Here is a 16,609-nt window from a genome sequence, read left to right as displayed (position 1 = left end):
AGAAGAGCTGCACTATAAAATAAATGCAATCAATACACCAGTAAGTTGTCTTGCCCTTGAATGAGTATAAGACATTGGCTGATTAATGGAATAAATAGACTGTCACAGGATAGAAACATTGCTTAGAAAGGCCTTTTTCTGCTTTGGTGCTTTGAATAGTTGCTGCATTTCAAACTGCTTGCTACAGATACTTTTTTACATTCTGTGGAAATTTAAAGTTTGGAAAATACAGTATTCTTCTATCTTTTTAAGGTGTTTTTCCCTCCAAGAATTCAAAACTAGTTGTTACATCTCTTGTTGTGTTAACCACCATACACTACAGTTTGGGGCTTCACTTCCTGGCTTCCTTTACTTGGTCCCTGCACCTTCCTGACTGCTTTCAACCTGAGTTCAAATGAGAGGGTGTTTCTGGCCAGAGTACAGCACACCTTCAAACAAAAGGGGCAGCCCATTGCAGTGTCTGCAGTCTCAAAAGATACACATTTCTCTCAATAGTCATTTAATGTTGAAAAAAACTTTTTTACTACCTTGAGACCAGTTTAAAAAAAAAATAAGCTGCACTGGAGAGCAAGTTAGGATTTTTTTTTTTCATCTTTCTTTTCTTGTAGTGCACATGTACTAGAAAACTTAAAACCACTATTTTTCCAGCCAGTGAAATCAAAACAACAAAGTTTTTGCAGGGTGTGTGTGTTAAAAATAGCCCATAGTCTGGCTGACCACAGTCCCACATAGATTAAGCAGGGAACACTTTCTACAGGTGAACCCTGAGCTCTCCCCGCATTCTTTGCCTTTTACATTGTTTGCTTTGGAACACTGCAGTTCCCTGTGGGAATTGCCCATGTGAATTCTACAGTCCAGGTGTTACAGTTCTGACCACGTGTGCTCGTGCTCACTCTCACTCTGCTTTCCTTGCACTGCTGCCTGAGGCAAAATGTGGGTATGTGCCACTCACCAGCTCTGTAGGTTTCCTCTTGTTAGAAACTATTTTTAAATTTACTTATCCCAAGAGAAAATAAAAATTTGACTCTGTCGCCACAAGGATTTTGTTGCTTGGAAAGGATACATCTGCAATTTAAACCTCCTAACTTTTCAGTTGTCTCTGATTCCACAGTGATTTTGCTTTCTCTATTGCATTTCTGAGGAGTCACTATAGGGTAAGTTTAAATCAAACCATGTTGCAACCTTTGTGCTCTTCTAATAGTGTGTTGGAGGTTTGGAGGAATGTGTAAGACTGTCATAAAGGGAAAGTGGCAGCTTGAGATACTCTAAACGCATAGATTACATCAGATCATGGATTAGTACCGGTGCTTTATGCCATGAGGGCAGCTCTGTTGCATTAAGGATTATTCCCCTTGCTTGGCAGCATTTCTGTGAGAGTTGTTTCACACCAGAAACATGACAGGTCTCAAAGCTGCCACCAGCCTGGGGTGCTATCTGCAGTTTGGAGGGTTTGTTAAAACACCACCTTGCAATGTGGCAGCTTTGAGAGGGAAGTGGAGCAAACACTGGTAGGAGGAAACTGTTCCTTCTAGTTTGTGCAGCTGGAACCAGAAAAAAGGAGTTACAGCCCTGGGAAAGAGCTTGGAAAGAGCACTAAGAACTGTTGTTTCTAGCTGGCTTGAAAGAAAAGCTGAGAAAGAGAGAAAAGTCAAAAGATTAGTAGGTGGATGGAGTCAGATGGAAGAGAATGAATTTTTATGTAAGGAGTAAAAATTTTGGATTAAGAAGCCCCATCCCAGCAGCCACTCTGCAGTGAGAATATCACTGCCTGACTGCAAGAAAATGTATTTTGCTGTTGTGTTTCCAAAATCAGATACAGTCTGTCATGTCAAATTAGTATTTCCTGAGCTTTTGTCAGGGAGACATCAGCAGAAAATGACCTTGAAAGAGGATCTTTGCTGTATCCTAATAATTACCTATGCCGGCCTCTAATGAAGAGGATGTTTGAGTGGGAACAGCAAATAAGGTTTGGCAGTCCTAATGCTGCCCTAAACCTGACAGAGCTGGAGAGGAGCAGGTGGAAACTGTGACACCAGTGCTGAGCCAGGGATATTCCACAAGCAGCAGACACCATGCATAGCTACTGCTCACAGATACCACAGCCAGGGTGCTGAGGGCATGGATAGCATTGGTCCTTTGGACAGTGCACTGCTGCCATTCCAGTTGATGTAAATGGTATTATATTAAAATAAATAAATAAATATTTTTGGGAAGAGGATGTTAATCAACCTGGCCTAGTAAAATTGGAAGACTACTAATTGTTATTTCGTGCAATAATTATCCTGCAGCTCAGAGCTGCTCTTGGTCTTGCAAACCAGACTCACTTTTTTTACAGAAGGCGCAGGCGACCACTCAGGGCTTTGTTTGTGTTTGTTCAGGGCAGACATACCTGTCATTTGACTCCTGAGCAATATTTAAAAAATCAAATTAGTGTTTTGACTTTGGAAGGCATTACTGTGGTTATTTTGATTTATTTTGACTGGCTTTTTTATTTATTTTGATTAAAGAGCATTAAATCTGTACAAAACATAACCTGCCATTTTTATGTGAGGGTGTTTACTGTGTATACATAGGAAAAGAAGATATCATATAATGACATCTAAGTTCAAATAACTCCCCTTCCAAAAAAAAAAAAATCCTCTGCTTGAGACTTGTTTTCTAGTTTACTTAGAACTGAAAAGGTTGTGTAAGGAAGAAGAAGAAATTTACTAGGCAGGACTTACTGCTTGTTTATTACCTGTTGCCATTGAGCACAGAGTGTTTTTGTGGTGTAACACCTCATCTGCATTCTCTCACACTTTTTAAACCTGGTCTACTGGATGTTTCTCAAATTCAGAGGTTGGGCTTTAGAACAGAGCACTTGTGCTTTGTTTCCATGGCTTCTTCAGCAAATTCAAATACACTTAAACTCCTGGTGATAACTTTACAGGGAAGGAATTGCTACACATGAAGTATTCCCAAAAGTGGCATATACAAGAGCAAGCCAAATTTAAGACAAAATCAGTGTGAAGCAAGTGGAACTGGCCCCATAGGCCATTTGCTTCTGGAATCCACTTTTTTCTTTCCTTGCATTGTCCTCCCCACTGTGGGTAGCTCCATTCATACGTGGACAGCTGCATTCAATTCTTGCTGCTCACTTCATGCCCCTTGCCCACCCCTCATAATCCAGCCCAGAGGTTAACGTATGCAAGCTCAGGAAGGAGAAGTGTTGAGGCGTATAGGTGAACAGAGCTGCAAAACTTTATAAATTCACCAGGCTCCATGTTTTGGAGTGTGTGCTGGGATTTTGAATTTTTAGCTTTCTTTAGCTCAAGGGCTTGTTTGAGGAGTAGTATGTGAGATTAACATGGCAAGACATGTTGATGGTCCTGCTTCAGAAGAAGACTTAATAGAAAGCAAATAAACATGAGCTTTATAGACATATTCAAAGGGAAAAATGTGATAGCTTGGGAAATGTGTTCTAAGGACAACTGAAGTGCCTCCGATGCAGCTATTTGGTAATTCAGTATGCTAATGATTTCAGTGACCTGTGCTCCACTGTGCTGCAAATAGATTTCTTTGTATTGGTACACACAGACTTGTGCTTTCTGGTCCATAGCCTTATTCATTAATCCTTACTGACATCTATTATTGAATTTGCCTTCTCTAAACAGTTGGTTTCCACCTCTGCTATTAAATCTCCATCCTAGAAAATAGATTAAAACTACCTTTAAAACACAGCCTAGTGAAGACACAAGCCAGTGACTCAGACATCCTTTTTTTCTTCTGAAGACAGCACCCCTACTGTTTAAATATAATTTTTTCTTCTTTTTTGTAGTTGATATTCGCATGTGTGTTCAGATCTGACAACAGTTTTGTTCACTTGGTGAGGGAATTTTTCCTGGAAGGTTACAAAAGCCCATTAACAGCAGCACACAATGCAGTGCTGAGGAGCGTGCATGCATGAACTACAAGTCTGCCAGCTTTTTGTGAAGCTCTGCATGGGGCAGTATACTGAAATAAAGCCTTTCAGACCCTTTTAATGTAGTTCTGACCTTCCACTCTATATTAAACAGATGACTGGAACCAGAAAGATAGGTCATTGTGATTGCAGTTAATATTTGTAAGGACCAAAGCAGCTCTCAGCCTTTGAGGTAGAAGGGAATCATCTTAAGTGTGAAAATGTATCATCACAAGAATGGAGAGGATCAAAGGAAGGCCAGCTGGTGCTCGAACATCTTTTCATAACCTTTATTACAATGCTAGAATACACTAACCTCAATGGGAAGTCCATTCAGTTCATGTATTTCAAATAGATAATCTGTATTCTGGTGAAACAAAGAATGTGAAAAAAAGCCCTTTCTAAAAGGGAGGTGGTCAGCACAAATTGCCTATGATTTAATCATTTTGGTTTTCTAAAATCAGCTTAGCTTTTCCAATGCAAATATATGAATGTTTAACATGCTGATTTTAGAAGTGGTTGAAAATTTGTATAATTTAGGTGCAGAGAGTTCTAGCTGATTTTACTGTCGTTTACTTCCACTTCAGAATAAATGCCCTCCACATATTCACATATTCCCATGTACAAAAAGTAAGACATAGTATTTCAGGGGAAAAAAAAGCCAACAGAACAATCATAAACATTAAATCATTCAGAAGGCATGCATATGTGGAGCTGTGAAAAGGCCAAGATTAAGGCTGACTAGTTTTGACAAATACCCAACATTTAAATTTGGGCCTTCACTGTAAACATATATCACATGTATCACAATAAACATATATGAAATTAGCAATATCAAAGCAGAAAATCAATGAAGATTGCTCTTTGTTGGTCTGCTGCCACAGTAAAGTCCTGTGCCCAGGGGCTGAGGGCTGTGCTACCAGATCCATGTTAAATGGATAGGGAAAAGCAGTGGGACTGCAGGTACAGACCAGGGCTGGGAACTTCTGCCAGGATATTTTTTAGGTGGGGAATGCTCTATATCACTAGAATATCAAAGTTCAAATTCAATTGTTAAATTATTTAGTCATTGCTTTTGGATTTGGATTTCAATGAATCACTTTCTGGATTTGTCCTATGGATGCAGAGAGTAGAAATTATCCCTTCTACTTGTTGAGCAGGGACTTGCTTCCAGCCAATTCTATTCAATTTTTTTACTGAAGATGGATACCAGTGTCCAAATTGCATTATTTATGAAGTTAGGACTTGCCAGGAAAGGCAGCAGTCAGTCTCTTAATATTGCAAAATGCCAAATGGGCAAAAGGATATTACCTTTTCCTACCCAGAAAGTGATGACAGGCAGTCATGGAATCAGCTGGATAACAACTGTGGCCTGTGGGGCAGATCTGAGGGGCACTGAAATTCCAACAGCTCCAGGAAATGCAACTTCATTTCAATTCAAAAGTCATTAAAATAATTCCTAATTTCTAAAGCTCTGAAGAAATAGTATTTAATTTCTTTTTCTCCAAGTAATTTGCATGCCAAATCTCTCTCCCTCTCTCTCCCATGCTCTCCCCCTCTCTCTCCTGTCAGTGGTGTCTCTCTCAGCAGCTGTCTAGTCATGAATCACTCCTGTCATCTGAAGCATATTTTTAACACTTCTGGACGTGCTCTAAAAGCAAATGCTGCTAAGCAAACAATTTGCACTGTTTTTCCATACACTTTCTTCACTTGCCCAAACCTTTCATAATCATGACTTTAAAAGCTGGGTCACAGGGGAATCAGGTACTGGAAAATACAACCTTTTGTACTTGTGAGAGTATTGTGATGTTACATCAAGTTCTCATGTAATGCAGATATTGTCTGACTTGCAGATGACTTGAAGTTGCCGAAAGCTTGAGAATTCAACTTCATTAAGATTCATATAAATGTTGCCTTTGGTTTCACCCATTGTATTCTGCACCCTCTCAAGCTCAAACTTCACTTTGGTTTAGGAATTGAGCAGACAAAAAGGAAATGACTGTCAAAGCTTAGTTCAGCTGCTGTTTCAGTAAAGTAGATTAGATTATGCCATGTTTGCTTCAGAGCAGCTACTTTACAGCCTGAAATGAAGAACATAATCATGGAGCTGATAAATTATTTCCCGTATAATCGTGAGTTTCAGAGCTACCAGAAAAATTACATTGACCAAGAAGGTTTTTGATCTTAAAAGTTTCTCTGTTTTTCTCATCTATTCTTTGGCAGAAGGATGCCCACTGGGGCCTTAGGGCACCAAGGATATTTGCTAAGTGCCTGGAAGGCCTTTGGAACCACCCAGTAATAAGTCAAAGAGGAAAAACATCTTGTTCTTATGCCACTGGCTAGTAAGTGACTCTTCTGGTAACTTTAATATTTGTCAGGAATACAAGTTTTTGAGCTCCAGCTCCAAATTATTACATTGACGCATGGGCAAAACAGGAATCCTGACTATGCCCAGCTGGAAAGGACTTCATTTTTTTCAAATAAAATGTGGCTTTTAAATACCCAGGACCAAGTTATGTTTACTTTTGCAAAGACTAGAAGCAGTCACCCTAAAGGATGCTTTTGTCTGAAGTCCTAATGAAAGTGTTGTACAAACTAGGAGCCACGTACTTCCACTTCGTGTTTGCGTTGGAACTTTCTTGGTGCTTTGATGTCACATCCCTTTGTATTTTTAAGTGCTTAGAAGAACCCTTCTGTGACAAAACACTAAATAACACTTGAAGGCTGGAAACTATCTAAAGTACTTTTGATAGGGAGTGCTGTCATATGTGGACTGTGATATGGATGAGCGCTGAGCACTCTGACTGTCCTGGGTATATCATTTCATCTTTCTGACAAGCCTGGCTGTAGTGGAATCATCAAAGCTTTATCACTGGAAAGCTTTGTTTTAAACAAGGAAACTTTGTCAGCCACCAGTAATCATATCACCACTATTCAGAAGCTTAATTATATGATTTGTGCTATTTGCTGTTCTCAAAAACCCTTCCCTTTGAAAAGAGGATTAAATAAAACCACCTTTGAAAGGGGGTAGCCCTGGTCACTGCAAGGAAAGCCCAACACACTTTAAGCGCCTAGAAATCAGAAGACAAAAAGCATTTCAAAACATCTCCGTGAGTGTTGCTGGGCTGATTTTATCCCGCGGATCCCCAGATCAGCGCACCTGATGCATCGCTCCGGCCGGCGGCTGCAGCGCCTCTGCCCGCCGGGGGGCAGTGAAAGCCCGGGAGATGAACGGGCCGGGCTGGGCTGGGCTGGGCCGGGCCGAGCTGGGCCGAGCCGGGCTGGGCCGGGCTGGGCCGAGCCGGGGTGGGCTGGGCTGAGCCGGGCTGGGCTGAGCTCAGCTGCGCCCGGCAGCCTCCCGCCCATCCGCGGCAATCGGGCTCGGCGTTATCAGCAGGGATAAACCTCCTTCCGCTTTGTTAGGAAGCGATAATGTGTTAACTGCTTTGTTATCCGCATCTTTAATAAACTGCGACGACATCATTTCTTGCCCTTGGGCGTTCCTGCTGAGCAGAGCTGGAGATTGCACTGCCGGCGACAGCAGAGCGCGGCTGTGCCTCGGTCTCATGGGTTTTGTGTTTGTGACACAAACACGGTCAGTCCTGGGATGGGTGACACAAACATCATCAGTTCTGGGATGGGTTTTATCTGAACACCGTTGGTTCTGGGATGGGTTTTATTTAAACACCGTTAGTTCTGGGATGGGTTTTGTCTCTGTGCTTTGTGTGCTCCCGCCCTACCCCTGAGCCCTTCCCAGCTGTTTCTCTCTCTGCAGGTCGCCACACAAGGTGAGCCTGCTCCCTGGCACTCCTGCAGGGATCCCTTGGGAAACACTGACCCCCTAGCAGAGCTCCGTGGGCTCTCTGGACCTCTTACATTTCCTGATACTATGCTTTACACAAACCCTTAGCCATTTCCTTCACATGAAGTGAAAGTGCTCAGCACAACAACACAGCTCTATTTTGATCTCACTGGTAGCCACCTCTGCCATTCTTCCACTGTAGGATGCCCACCTGCCAACTCAGGAAGTCACTCCCCACTAAATCCCCCTATAGAAAAGTGTTTTGGCTTCTGCTTCTGGCAAGGATATAAAAATACTGCACAGCTGCATGTGTTCAGGCTGAAAGGGCAGGGATCGCAGAAGCCAGACAAAGCAAAAACAGTGAGAAGTCTGTGTTCAAAATAACTAGAGTATGAGTGGGAAATGCAAAACTGAAATTGTTCAGCAATGTCTTCTTCAAAACGAGAGGAGAATAGGATAATAATAATAATAATGATATCTGAAAGTATTTCCTGTAAGAATAAGCAGAAAATATCTTTTAAAATCTACAAAAACTAAACTCTAATAGTAAAGTGAAAAATACGGATTTTGTTCCCTACATGTAATTTCCAAGGATGTCTTGATGTGGTGTTTCAATATTTGGCTTTGTGATTTTGTCTGTACAACTTGGTAACAGATACAGATCAAACACTATCATTAGTTTTAAATCTACTTACACATCTGGAAGCAGAAAAGGAATCTGTAAGGTGTTGTGAGTCAACCAGAATGACTTTGTCAATGCCATAGCTTGACAGCCCAGCTACATTTCATTGCTGTAGCCCTTGTGGTGGGTGCTGGCTGTAACTGGAACTGCCCTGTTGTTCGTACCTGTGCCACAGCAGACTCCCAAAAGTGATACAGGATGCGCCCTCCCCTCTTGCTCCAACAGGGATTTGACTGCTGTTACACTTTCAGCTCTGCTCAGCTGAATTTTTCCAAGGAAATCTTGAGTAAATGTCACTGTGTTTATTTGCACATTATTACTCTTTGAAAGCACTGTGCTTTCACAGGGTAATAATTTTCACAAGTTTCATGAGCGCACAGCAGCTGATAACCACAAGTTTTGATAACCACTGTTTTTTTTATCATAGTGTAAGTACCCAGCTCTACCAGAATTGTCAATTACTCTATTAGCTGGCAGTTTTGTAATACATAAAACCCTTCTAGAACAACTTGAGCCAATTATTTTCAAGAAAACAATTACTTTCCAAATATTTTAAATATTTTGGTAACAGTATTTTTCTCATCAACTGGGTTTTATTTAAGTAATCTAACTGAGTTATGTACATTGGATGTAAAGGATATTCAGGCTCTTTGTTAGACTTAGGAAAGCACTGAGGTGTCTCAAAAATACACCCTCCTGTACCTACCTATAACCATGGAAATATGTAAAAATGTCTCTAAAGGTTGGCTTTGACTTTCCAGCAGAGCTGGTCACTGGTTTTCTTTAGAGTTTGTGTATACAATGCATGTTGGGCCAGTTACACTACTGAATGAATGTAGGGTCCATATCTGCTCTCTATTTGTAGTCACTGTTATCTGGAGTCACTATTTATGCTTGACATACAGAAATGTAATTTTTCCTAAAAGAGAAGAAGAATAAGCTTGATGAGGATGAAATGCCTCTACAGAAATGGAACTGCCATTGTGTGTTGCACTCTGTATGACACTCTTTGGGGTATTTTTTTTTAAACTAAAAACTTTTTTAAAAACTAAACCATGTCTCAAACTCACATAACTGTGGCCTAAGCAGAAATGATGTTTTGAACAGGCTTAAATTTCAGTGAAATTCCATGAGTTAATATGCTGATCCTCCAGAAAAATGTCTTAAGAAAGTAATTAAAAGCCTCTATGCATTAAGATCACAAGTTTTCCCCACAAGAAAATATTGGAGACTTAGACTTACTGAAGCTCAATGTGATCTAGTTTAAGAAAAATGTCTGTATGGATTAAAAGTTCTTTCCTTGCAGTGGAAAGAAGGCACCCAGTCCTTGCTGCTGCTCCTTCTAGAATGTTGTCTAATATCCCGAGCTGCCCAGTAGGACTAGACTGGCAGAACAGACAGGATAGCCCTTGAATGGCTGATGTCCTCCTTAGGAGAAGTGATAGATTCTTCCTTGTCACTGCCAAATATTTCCTTACACTCCTTTTTGATTTTCTAGGAGTCAGCATTTACATATGATAACTGGAGACAGATGAAAACAAGAGCAGACTACTGGGAAACAAAAAAATATCTACCTGCTGCTCTCTATGTCCATTGAGCTGTTGCTTTATGATCCTATCACTATCTGCAAATTCTTTTGCTGGTATGAGCCAGTTGGGTTGAGTTCAGCCAAGCAAAATGCAGTTAGGCAGCTGGGAGTGTATTAAAATATACCACTTTGGACTTTTCTGTGGGAATTATGACCAGGAGATTCTCACTAAACTACTACTATTAGCTAGCTTGGCCATCCCAACACTCTTGAAGAATTGTCCTTTTCTCTCTCAAGTCTAAGGCCTGATCTGCTTTTCTTTTGGAATTCTTCTTTGTCTGTAATGAGAAATGGAACAGAGAATTGTTAGTTCATCTTTGTCCAGTACTTTGAAGATGTAAAATGTTTTTGGAAGCTGCTTGGTACAATTGCCCATATTCTCCTCAGGGAAACTAAAACAACATTTGCTCTCCACAGCCCTTAGTGGAGCATTCAAGGAGATCTCTCTTCCCTTGTTTCCACAGAAAGCAACTGGATGTCTTTACTGCCATCTCTGATTGAAGTCACTGATACAAGAACCCAATTTAGGGGGAGTGTTGAATGTGTTTGGTAGATTTCTTCAGCTGATGTACTTTAATATTTAGCGGGAATTCTGTCTTTCTGGAAATATTTCCCTGTCTTTCTGGAACTATTCCTCATTTGTCATTCTTATTTTCTATTTTTCACAGTGGTTTCATTTCAACTAATTCTTTTTCAAATATGCATCATGCCCAGAGATTTGATTGATTTAAAATTTGTAAGTACTGGATTTAGATTTCTTAGCATGTAGGTTGCTTAATGCCCTCAGCAGCAGTTTCCTAAAGTAACATAAGTAATTCAAGTACAGCAGTGACAATGCTGTGTATATTACAGAATACAAATAAGGGGGTTTAAGTTCTTAGATCTCTTGCTGTGAAGTACCAGTAATCCTGTGGTAGTCAACATCTGTGCTGTCTGGATGTAGTTGGTCTTGGGTTTAATTCTTTTCAGCCAGCAGGGAAAGAATTATTCCTGTGGCAACCAGATCCTGCAGGGTTAATACAATTTCTTTGAAGTAACTACTGAAATTGCTTGCTACATCCTTTTCTTGTTGTTTTTCAAAGTATCTCCTGTTGCATGGATTGTCAGTTTAAAGGAATGCAAAATGGGTTACCAGGATAGGAAAAACTCTGCTGTTTTAAAGCTCTAATCTTACAGATGAGTGTGATATGCTGAGCAAATAAGCTGCACTGCACATCACAGCTTTTCACTTTTACAGTCCTTAATAACAGGCAAGTGTAAAACCCTTTCCATTTAGAATATAAACCTAAGGATATTATATATAAATAGCAGTACATTTTTAATCCAAGAGTACCCTTCTGATATTAGTTAATTAGCTACACGGTTCTGCTTCATTCATTGAGTTACTTTATTTCACATGGGAATAGTTCAAAGGTGCACCAGGAGAGCTTCCAGCTGGACATTAGGAGGCATTTCCCTGCCAAGAGTGTGGTCAAACACCACAAGGGAGATGGTTGATGCCCTAAACTAGTCAGTGTTTAAGAGGCATTTGGACACTGCCCTTAATAACTTGCTTTAACTTTTGCTCAGCCCTGAATAGGTCAGGCAGTTAAACTAGAAGATCAGTTTAGGTCCATTCCAGCTGAAATACTCTATTTTGTACTGTCCTATACCATTATTCCATTCCCATAATTACCTTGCTCTACCCACCCTGAAAAATATGAATATAATAGTAAGCACTGTACCTTGTTTGTTAGTAACATCTCTGTTTGCAGATTTGTTTTTCAGTATACCATATTGAAAGCCTTCTAAAAAAAATATACATCAGTGGACAGCTGCTGCATTCTAGGCACCTAATTCTAATAATTCATTACTTTCTAAAAGGAATAATTCATCCTTTCAGTAAAGGTGGCTGGCTCATTCATGAGTTGCTTTGCAGACTCCCTCTTATTTTTCACTTGTTAGTCATCTGGAGCAAGCAGATGTTCTGTACATCCCCTTCTTTTGTCTTTTGACATTTAGATATCTGTGTAAATAAGCATATTTAGGAATCCCCATAACCTGCCACAGTCAGTAACAGAATTGACTACAGATTTAGGTTTCTCAGTCATTTGGCTGTTTTGGACAACTTTTCCCATAATCCTACACCCCCTTCCATTCTTTCCAGCATTTCTTCTTATCATATCTTTAAATATCAAACGTCTTTTTAAAATGCTGACCTTAATTATCAAAAGTGATCTTTAATTTCCTATGCCTCAGCTTTTAAGTGCCCAAATAAAGAGTGAATCTTGATGAGCTGGCTTTTTTCCCTTGAAGCCTGTTAGATTCCCTGCTACAGACTGAGATACCACAAAATCCCTTGGTGCTTTGAGCAATTCCAGTCAGTGAATATTGAAGTGATAGTGAAATCCAAGAACTCCATCACAAGTACAAATTGAATGAAAGAGCACAGACACAAAAGATACAGAGCTTTAAATTTACATGTACATTAGAAAATGTCTGATTGCTTTTTTTTCCCCCCTCTGGCCAAGTTCTATTTGCAAGCTGAAATAAAGCAAAATCAATGCCACGTGCAAAAACTTAAATGGCAGTTTTTGAAAAATTGTCCCATTAACCTGATGAGTTTCTAATTACAGTAAGATATAAGAGCTTTTTTCCTCATGCTATGTAGGATTTTGTCCTAACAGGTTTTTTTTTTTAAAGCTACCCTGCTGTTAAAATAATTTAACTGCAGTGTTTGAGTATAATTTGTCCTATATTTCTTTTGCTTTCTCTGAGGAGTTACATAACTTTTTCATTTCTAATGAGGTTTCCTAAATATAAATTGTGATGTTATATTATGCACCTCCTTTGGCTGCAAACCAATTAATTTGAAGTGGTTCAAGGCCAAAGAGAAGTTTAGGATCACATTCTAGCATTCCTGGTGAAAGGTTTGTTTATGGACCTTTTTTTTTTAAAAAAATAAATGGTTTAGTGGTTAAGTCCTGCTTCTGTTGGAATTGATCTTATCCTTTAAATTCATGTAATACTCTAAATTAATAGAGGATTGTTTTGAACTACATGACCTTGTGTTACTTAGATGCTGTTTGAAATCCATTTGTATAATAGCCAAAACATTCTTTTGCCTCTCTAAATCAGGTAACTTTAGCCATTTAAATGACTGTTTAAATCATCAGCAGGATTAACCTGGGAAGAGATCAGTAAAAGATCAACCTGACTTTACCCCTAAAGCTGTGCTTCCTTGTGTTGAAGTATATCCCATCACTGCTGTCTCCCCAGATCCCTGTGCCAGACAGAGCTTTGCCTCCTCATCACAGGACTGTCACTTCTGTGCCCCAGCTTGGCCAGGTGGTGGGGCTGATATTTGGGAATATCAGGAGGCCTGGAGAACAAAGCATCTCCCTGTGCTGATTCTCCCCTCCCTTCCTCCCCAGACCCAGAGCTGTCATCCCCCGGCAGCATTTTGGCACTTCTCCTCACCAGGAGATGAACCTGCAGGCCTGCAGATGGTGTGAGGAGGCACAGGACATAATCTGCCTTGCAGCACAATTTATCCCTTCTGCTGCACCTGCAAGCTCAGGGCTCTGATTCCCAGAGCAATCCTTCTGCCTTTTACTGCCCTGTATTTTATGTGGGTGTATCCCTGATGGTTTTTTCACCATTTGAGAAATACTGCTCTTGAGAATCTGAGTGCTTAGAACTTGTTTTGTCTCAGGATTATTCCAATGTGTGGACTACACTCTTTCTGAAAAATCTTATTTAGATAAGTGTGTATGAATTTAGTATGATTAACCTAGGGATGCCAGACTTGGAAAATGGTTCCGTGTTTTAAAGAATTTCACAGCTTTCGAGTGACCATTTCTCAGTTTTCCCCAAAGAAGAATTCAAACCCATCCTTTTCAGTAATTTTGGAAATAATAGACATGCCTACTTTCATTTTCATCTGACAGTTCTACAAATCTGACAGTAAGTGAAAACCACTATTTTTCATACTGCTATTTTCTGTCACAAAGGTATAATTTCTGTTCATGCACAGGTTCACTATTCATTTATCCATTACCCATTTCAGTGTGAATGCCACAATTCTAGAGCTGTTCACACATAAGCCTCTCACATATAGAAATCCAAGAATAAAATCCTAAAGAAAAAGTTAAGTTTTAGGTTCCCTGCTCTCCCAGTGCAGATTTGCTGGGCAGAGGGAGGGACTACAGGGGCTGTATAACCTGAGCCCTGCCTGCTGAGGTGAACTCCTGGCTGCATCATGTGCTGGCAGCCATGCAGGTGCCTCTACCTGGCTGCATTTCCTGAACCTCCTTTGGTACATCACTTCATCCAAGTTTCCCTATCACTGCCCAAGAGTTCAATATAATTTCTGAAGTTTATTAGCTTCCTAAAATGGATAGGTGGGAATGCTCTTCTTCTTTGGTATCTGTAAGTAGCTCAGATACCAAAGGGGCTGGATGCTTTAGGGGGAAAAAAGCTGCTGGGGCACCCGACAAACAGCAATAGGTATTGCTGCTCTCCTTCAGCAGAGTTTGTTCCCTTTCATGAATGCTTATGTTGCACAAGCAATTGCAGCATTTCACTGCATCAGCACTGTTCCTAATCCTGATTTGGAAACATCAACTGTTAGCTTGACAAAGCGTGACACATGGCACGTTGAAGTGTTTTCAGCTGCACTCACACAACAAATTGTGATGGCTCCAGAACAGCCATTTCAATTGATTGTGTCAGTAAACTACAACCCACAAAGAAAAAGTCATGTGGCCAACCCGAATAAAGCATCATCAAATCACAAATAATAGATTAATTGTCACAATTTTGGCCTCATTTTTAGAAAAACTATTCTGCAGGGAAAAAATCCTGTAATTTCTAGATGCTTTGCCCATGATGAATCAGAAGTCCAGCCCTCTGGAACGTAGCAGTTTACAACGTTTCCTTGATTTCCATATGTGGAGACTGTGTGACTTTGTTCTTCATGTTTGTGCTTCAAAATGAGGGCTTGGTAAGTGGTGAAAATGTAGGCTGTCCCTGCAATTGTGCTTTCTCCAGCTTTTGTGAGACATGGGCCTATTCTTATTTGAAAAAAGACTTCTATATCCTTTCCTAGACCAAGTGCCAGCAAACACAAGCTCCACACTACTTCCTTTTTTCTATTTCCTCTGGTAGTTACTTCATTGGGAAGTGCTACACCTGCTTGATGGCAAAGTGCAAATTTTCAGCTTTCATAGTCAGGCTGACGGCACAAGGGGGAATTCTAACCTCACTGAGACCATTAAGGTTTCAGAGTAAGTAAATCAGGGTACAATCTGACTTAATAAGAGTAGCTCCCAGGTCATCAATTCTGTGAGTGGGCTGCTTTTCCTGTTGCCCACATACTCACAAGGAGTTGCAATGTTTCCTCAGAGGTAACTAACACGAGATAAGGATTGCTGGCCATGACACTTCAGTGGCTGAGCAAGGATGTGGGCAATTTGTTAAGCACCTGGAACCTGAGTTACTTTGTAGAAGATAGAGGACAGTTTCTTCCCCAAATTTAAAACCCCCTGAATAACCACAGCAAAATGACCTACAGCAGGAGCCCTGGAGAAAAGAAGTATGCTAGTTTTGACAAATCAATTTATTTTTAAATAATGTCTATGCTAATATACACCTTTTTGCCTTGTTAAGGCAGCAACTTCTGACTAGAAAGCTTTTATAACTAAGTTACTTCATTTTTTCTTCTAAAACCATCAGTAGCAAGCTAGAGGTGACAATTTGATATCAGAAATTAAAGCCTTTTAACAGCTCATTTTACACAGCTGGCAAATAAAGACACATTAGTCACAGGTATCTGTATGTGCATGTACCTGCATACAAAAACACAGAGCTTTTCTTTTTTAATGTCACAGTACATGGGGTGACATGCAATTAAAATGAAAATGATGTAAGCCACTGAATGTAAGTACTGAGTGACAAGTGTTGTGTTCAGCTGCTTAACAAAAAGATTTTTTTCTGAAAGACTAGAAAACCAGGTAAGACCAAAAGCAGATACCATTAAAGAAATGCACAGTGGCAAAGAGAATAACTCACTCTCTAAACAGGCTATCCAAATTTCTCCTTTTCTCTACAACAGACATTAAAACATATTAAAACATAATAACCTGTGCACATGCTCACATAATGAAAAAAAAAAAAAACCTCACCAGCAACTGGGGAATTTAAATCCATTCATCTTAATCCAATACTGATACTTCCTCAGGCACACACTTAATACACAATTGCCCTAAGCTTTTGACAATCTTCACCCAATAGGGCTCAAATATAAAATCACAAAAGCTAGAGATGAAAGAACCTAGTCAGTCAATTTGTTAAACCATTTGCTGTGTTATTTGGGCTCCCTGTAGTATACTGTCAAATACACTTCTGATCATCACTTGGACTTTTGATGTGATTTGGGTTCTGAATGACTTTGCTTCACATACAAATGAATGGATTACACTCATCCTTCTGTGGGTTATTAATCTGTTCTGTTCAAGAACACTTGTAAGACAAGGGCTTTGACCAAATTAAATAAAATTCAAGTGGTTCTTGTTTTCTGAGAAACTCCTTCATTTCCACTCACAGGTGCAATTTTCT

Source organism: Zonotrichia albicollis, chromosome 5 (assembly GCF_047830755.1).
Source record: "Zonotrichia albicollis isolate bZonAlb1 chromosome 5, bZonAlb1.hap1, whole genome shotgun sequence".
Lineage (NCBI taxonomy): Eukaryota > Metazoa > Chordata > Aves > Passeriformes > Passerellidae > Zonotrichia > Zonotrichia albicollis.
The sequence above is the reverse complement of the archived record's forward strand: the minus strand, read 5'-3'. Positions refer to the sequence as shown.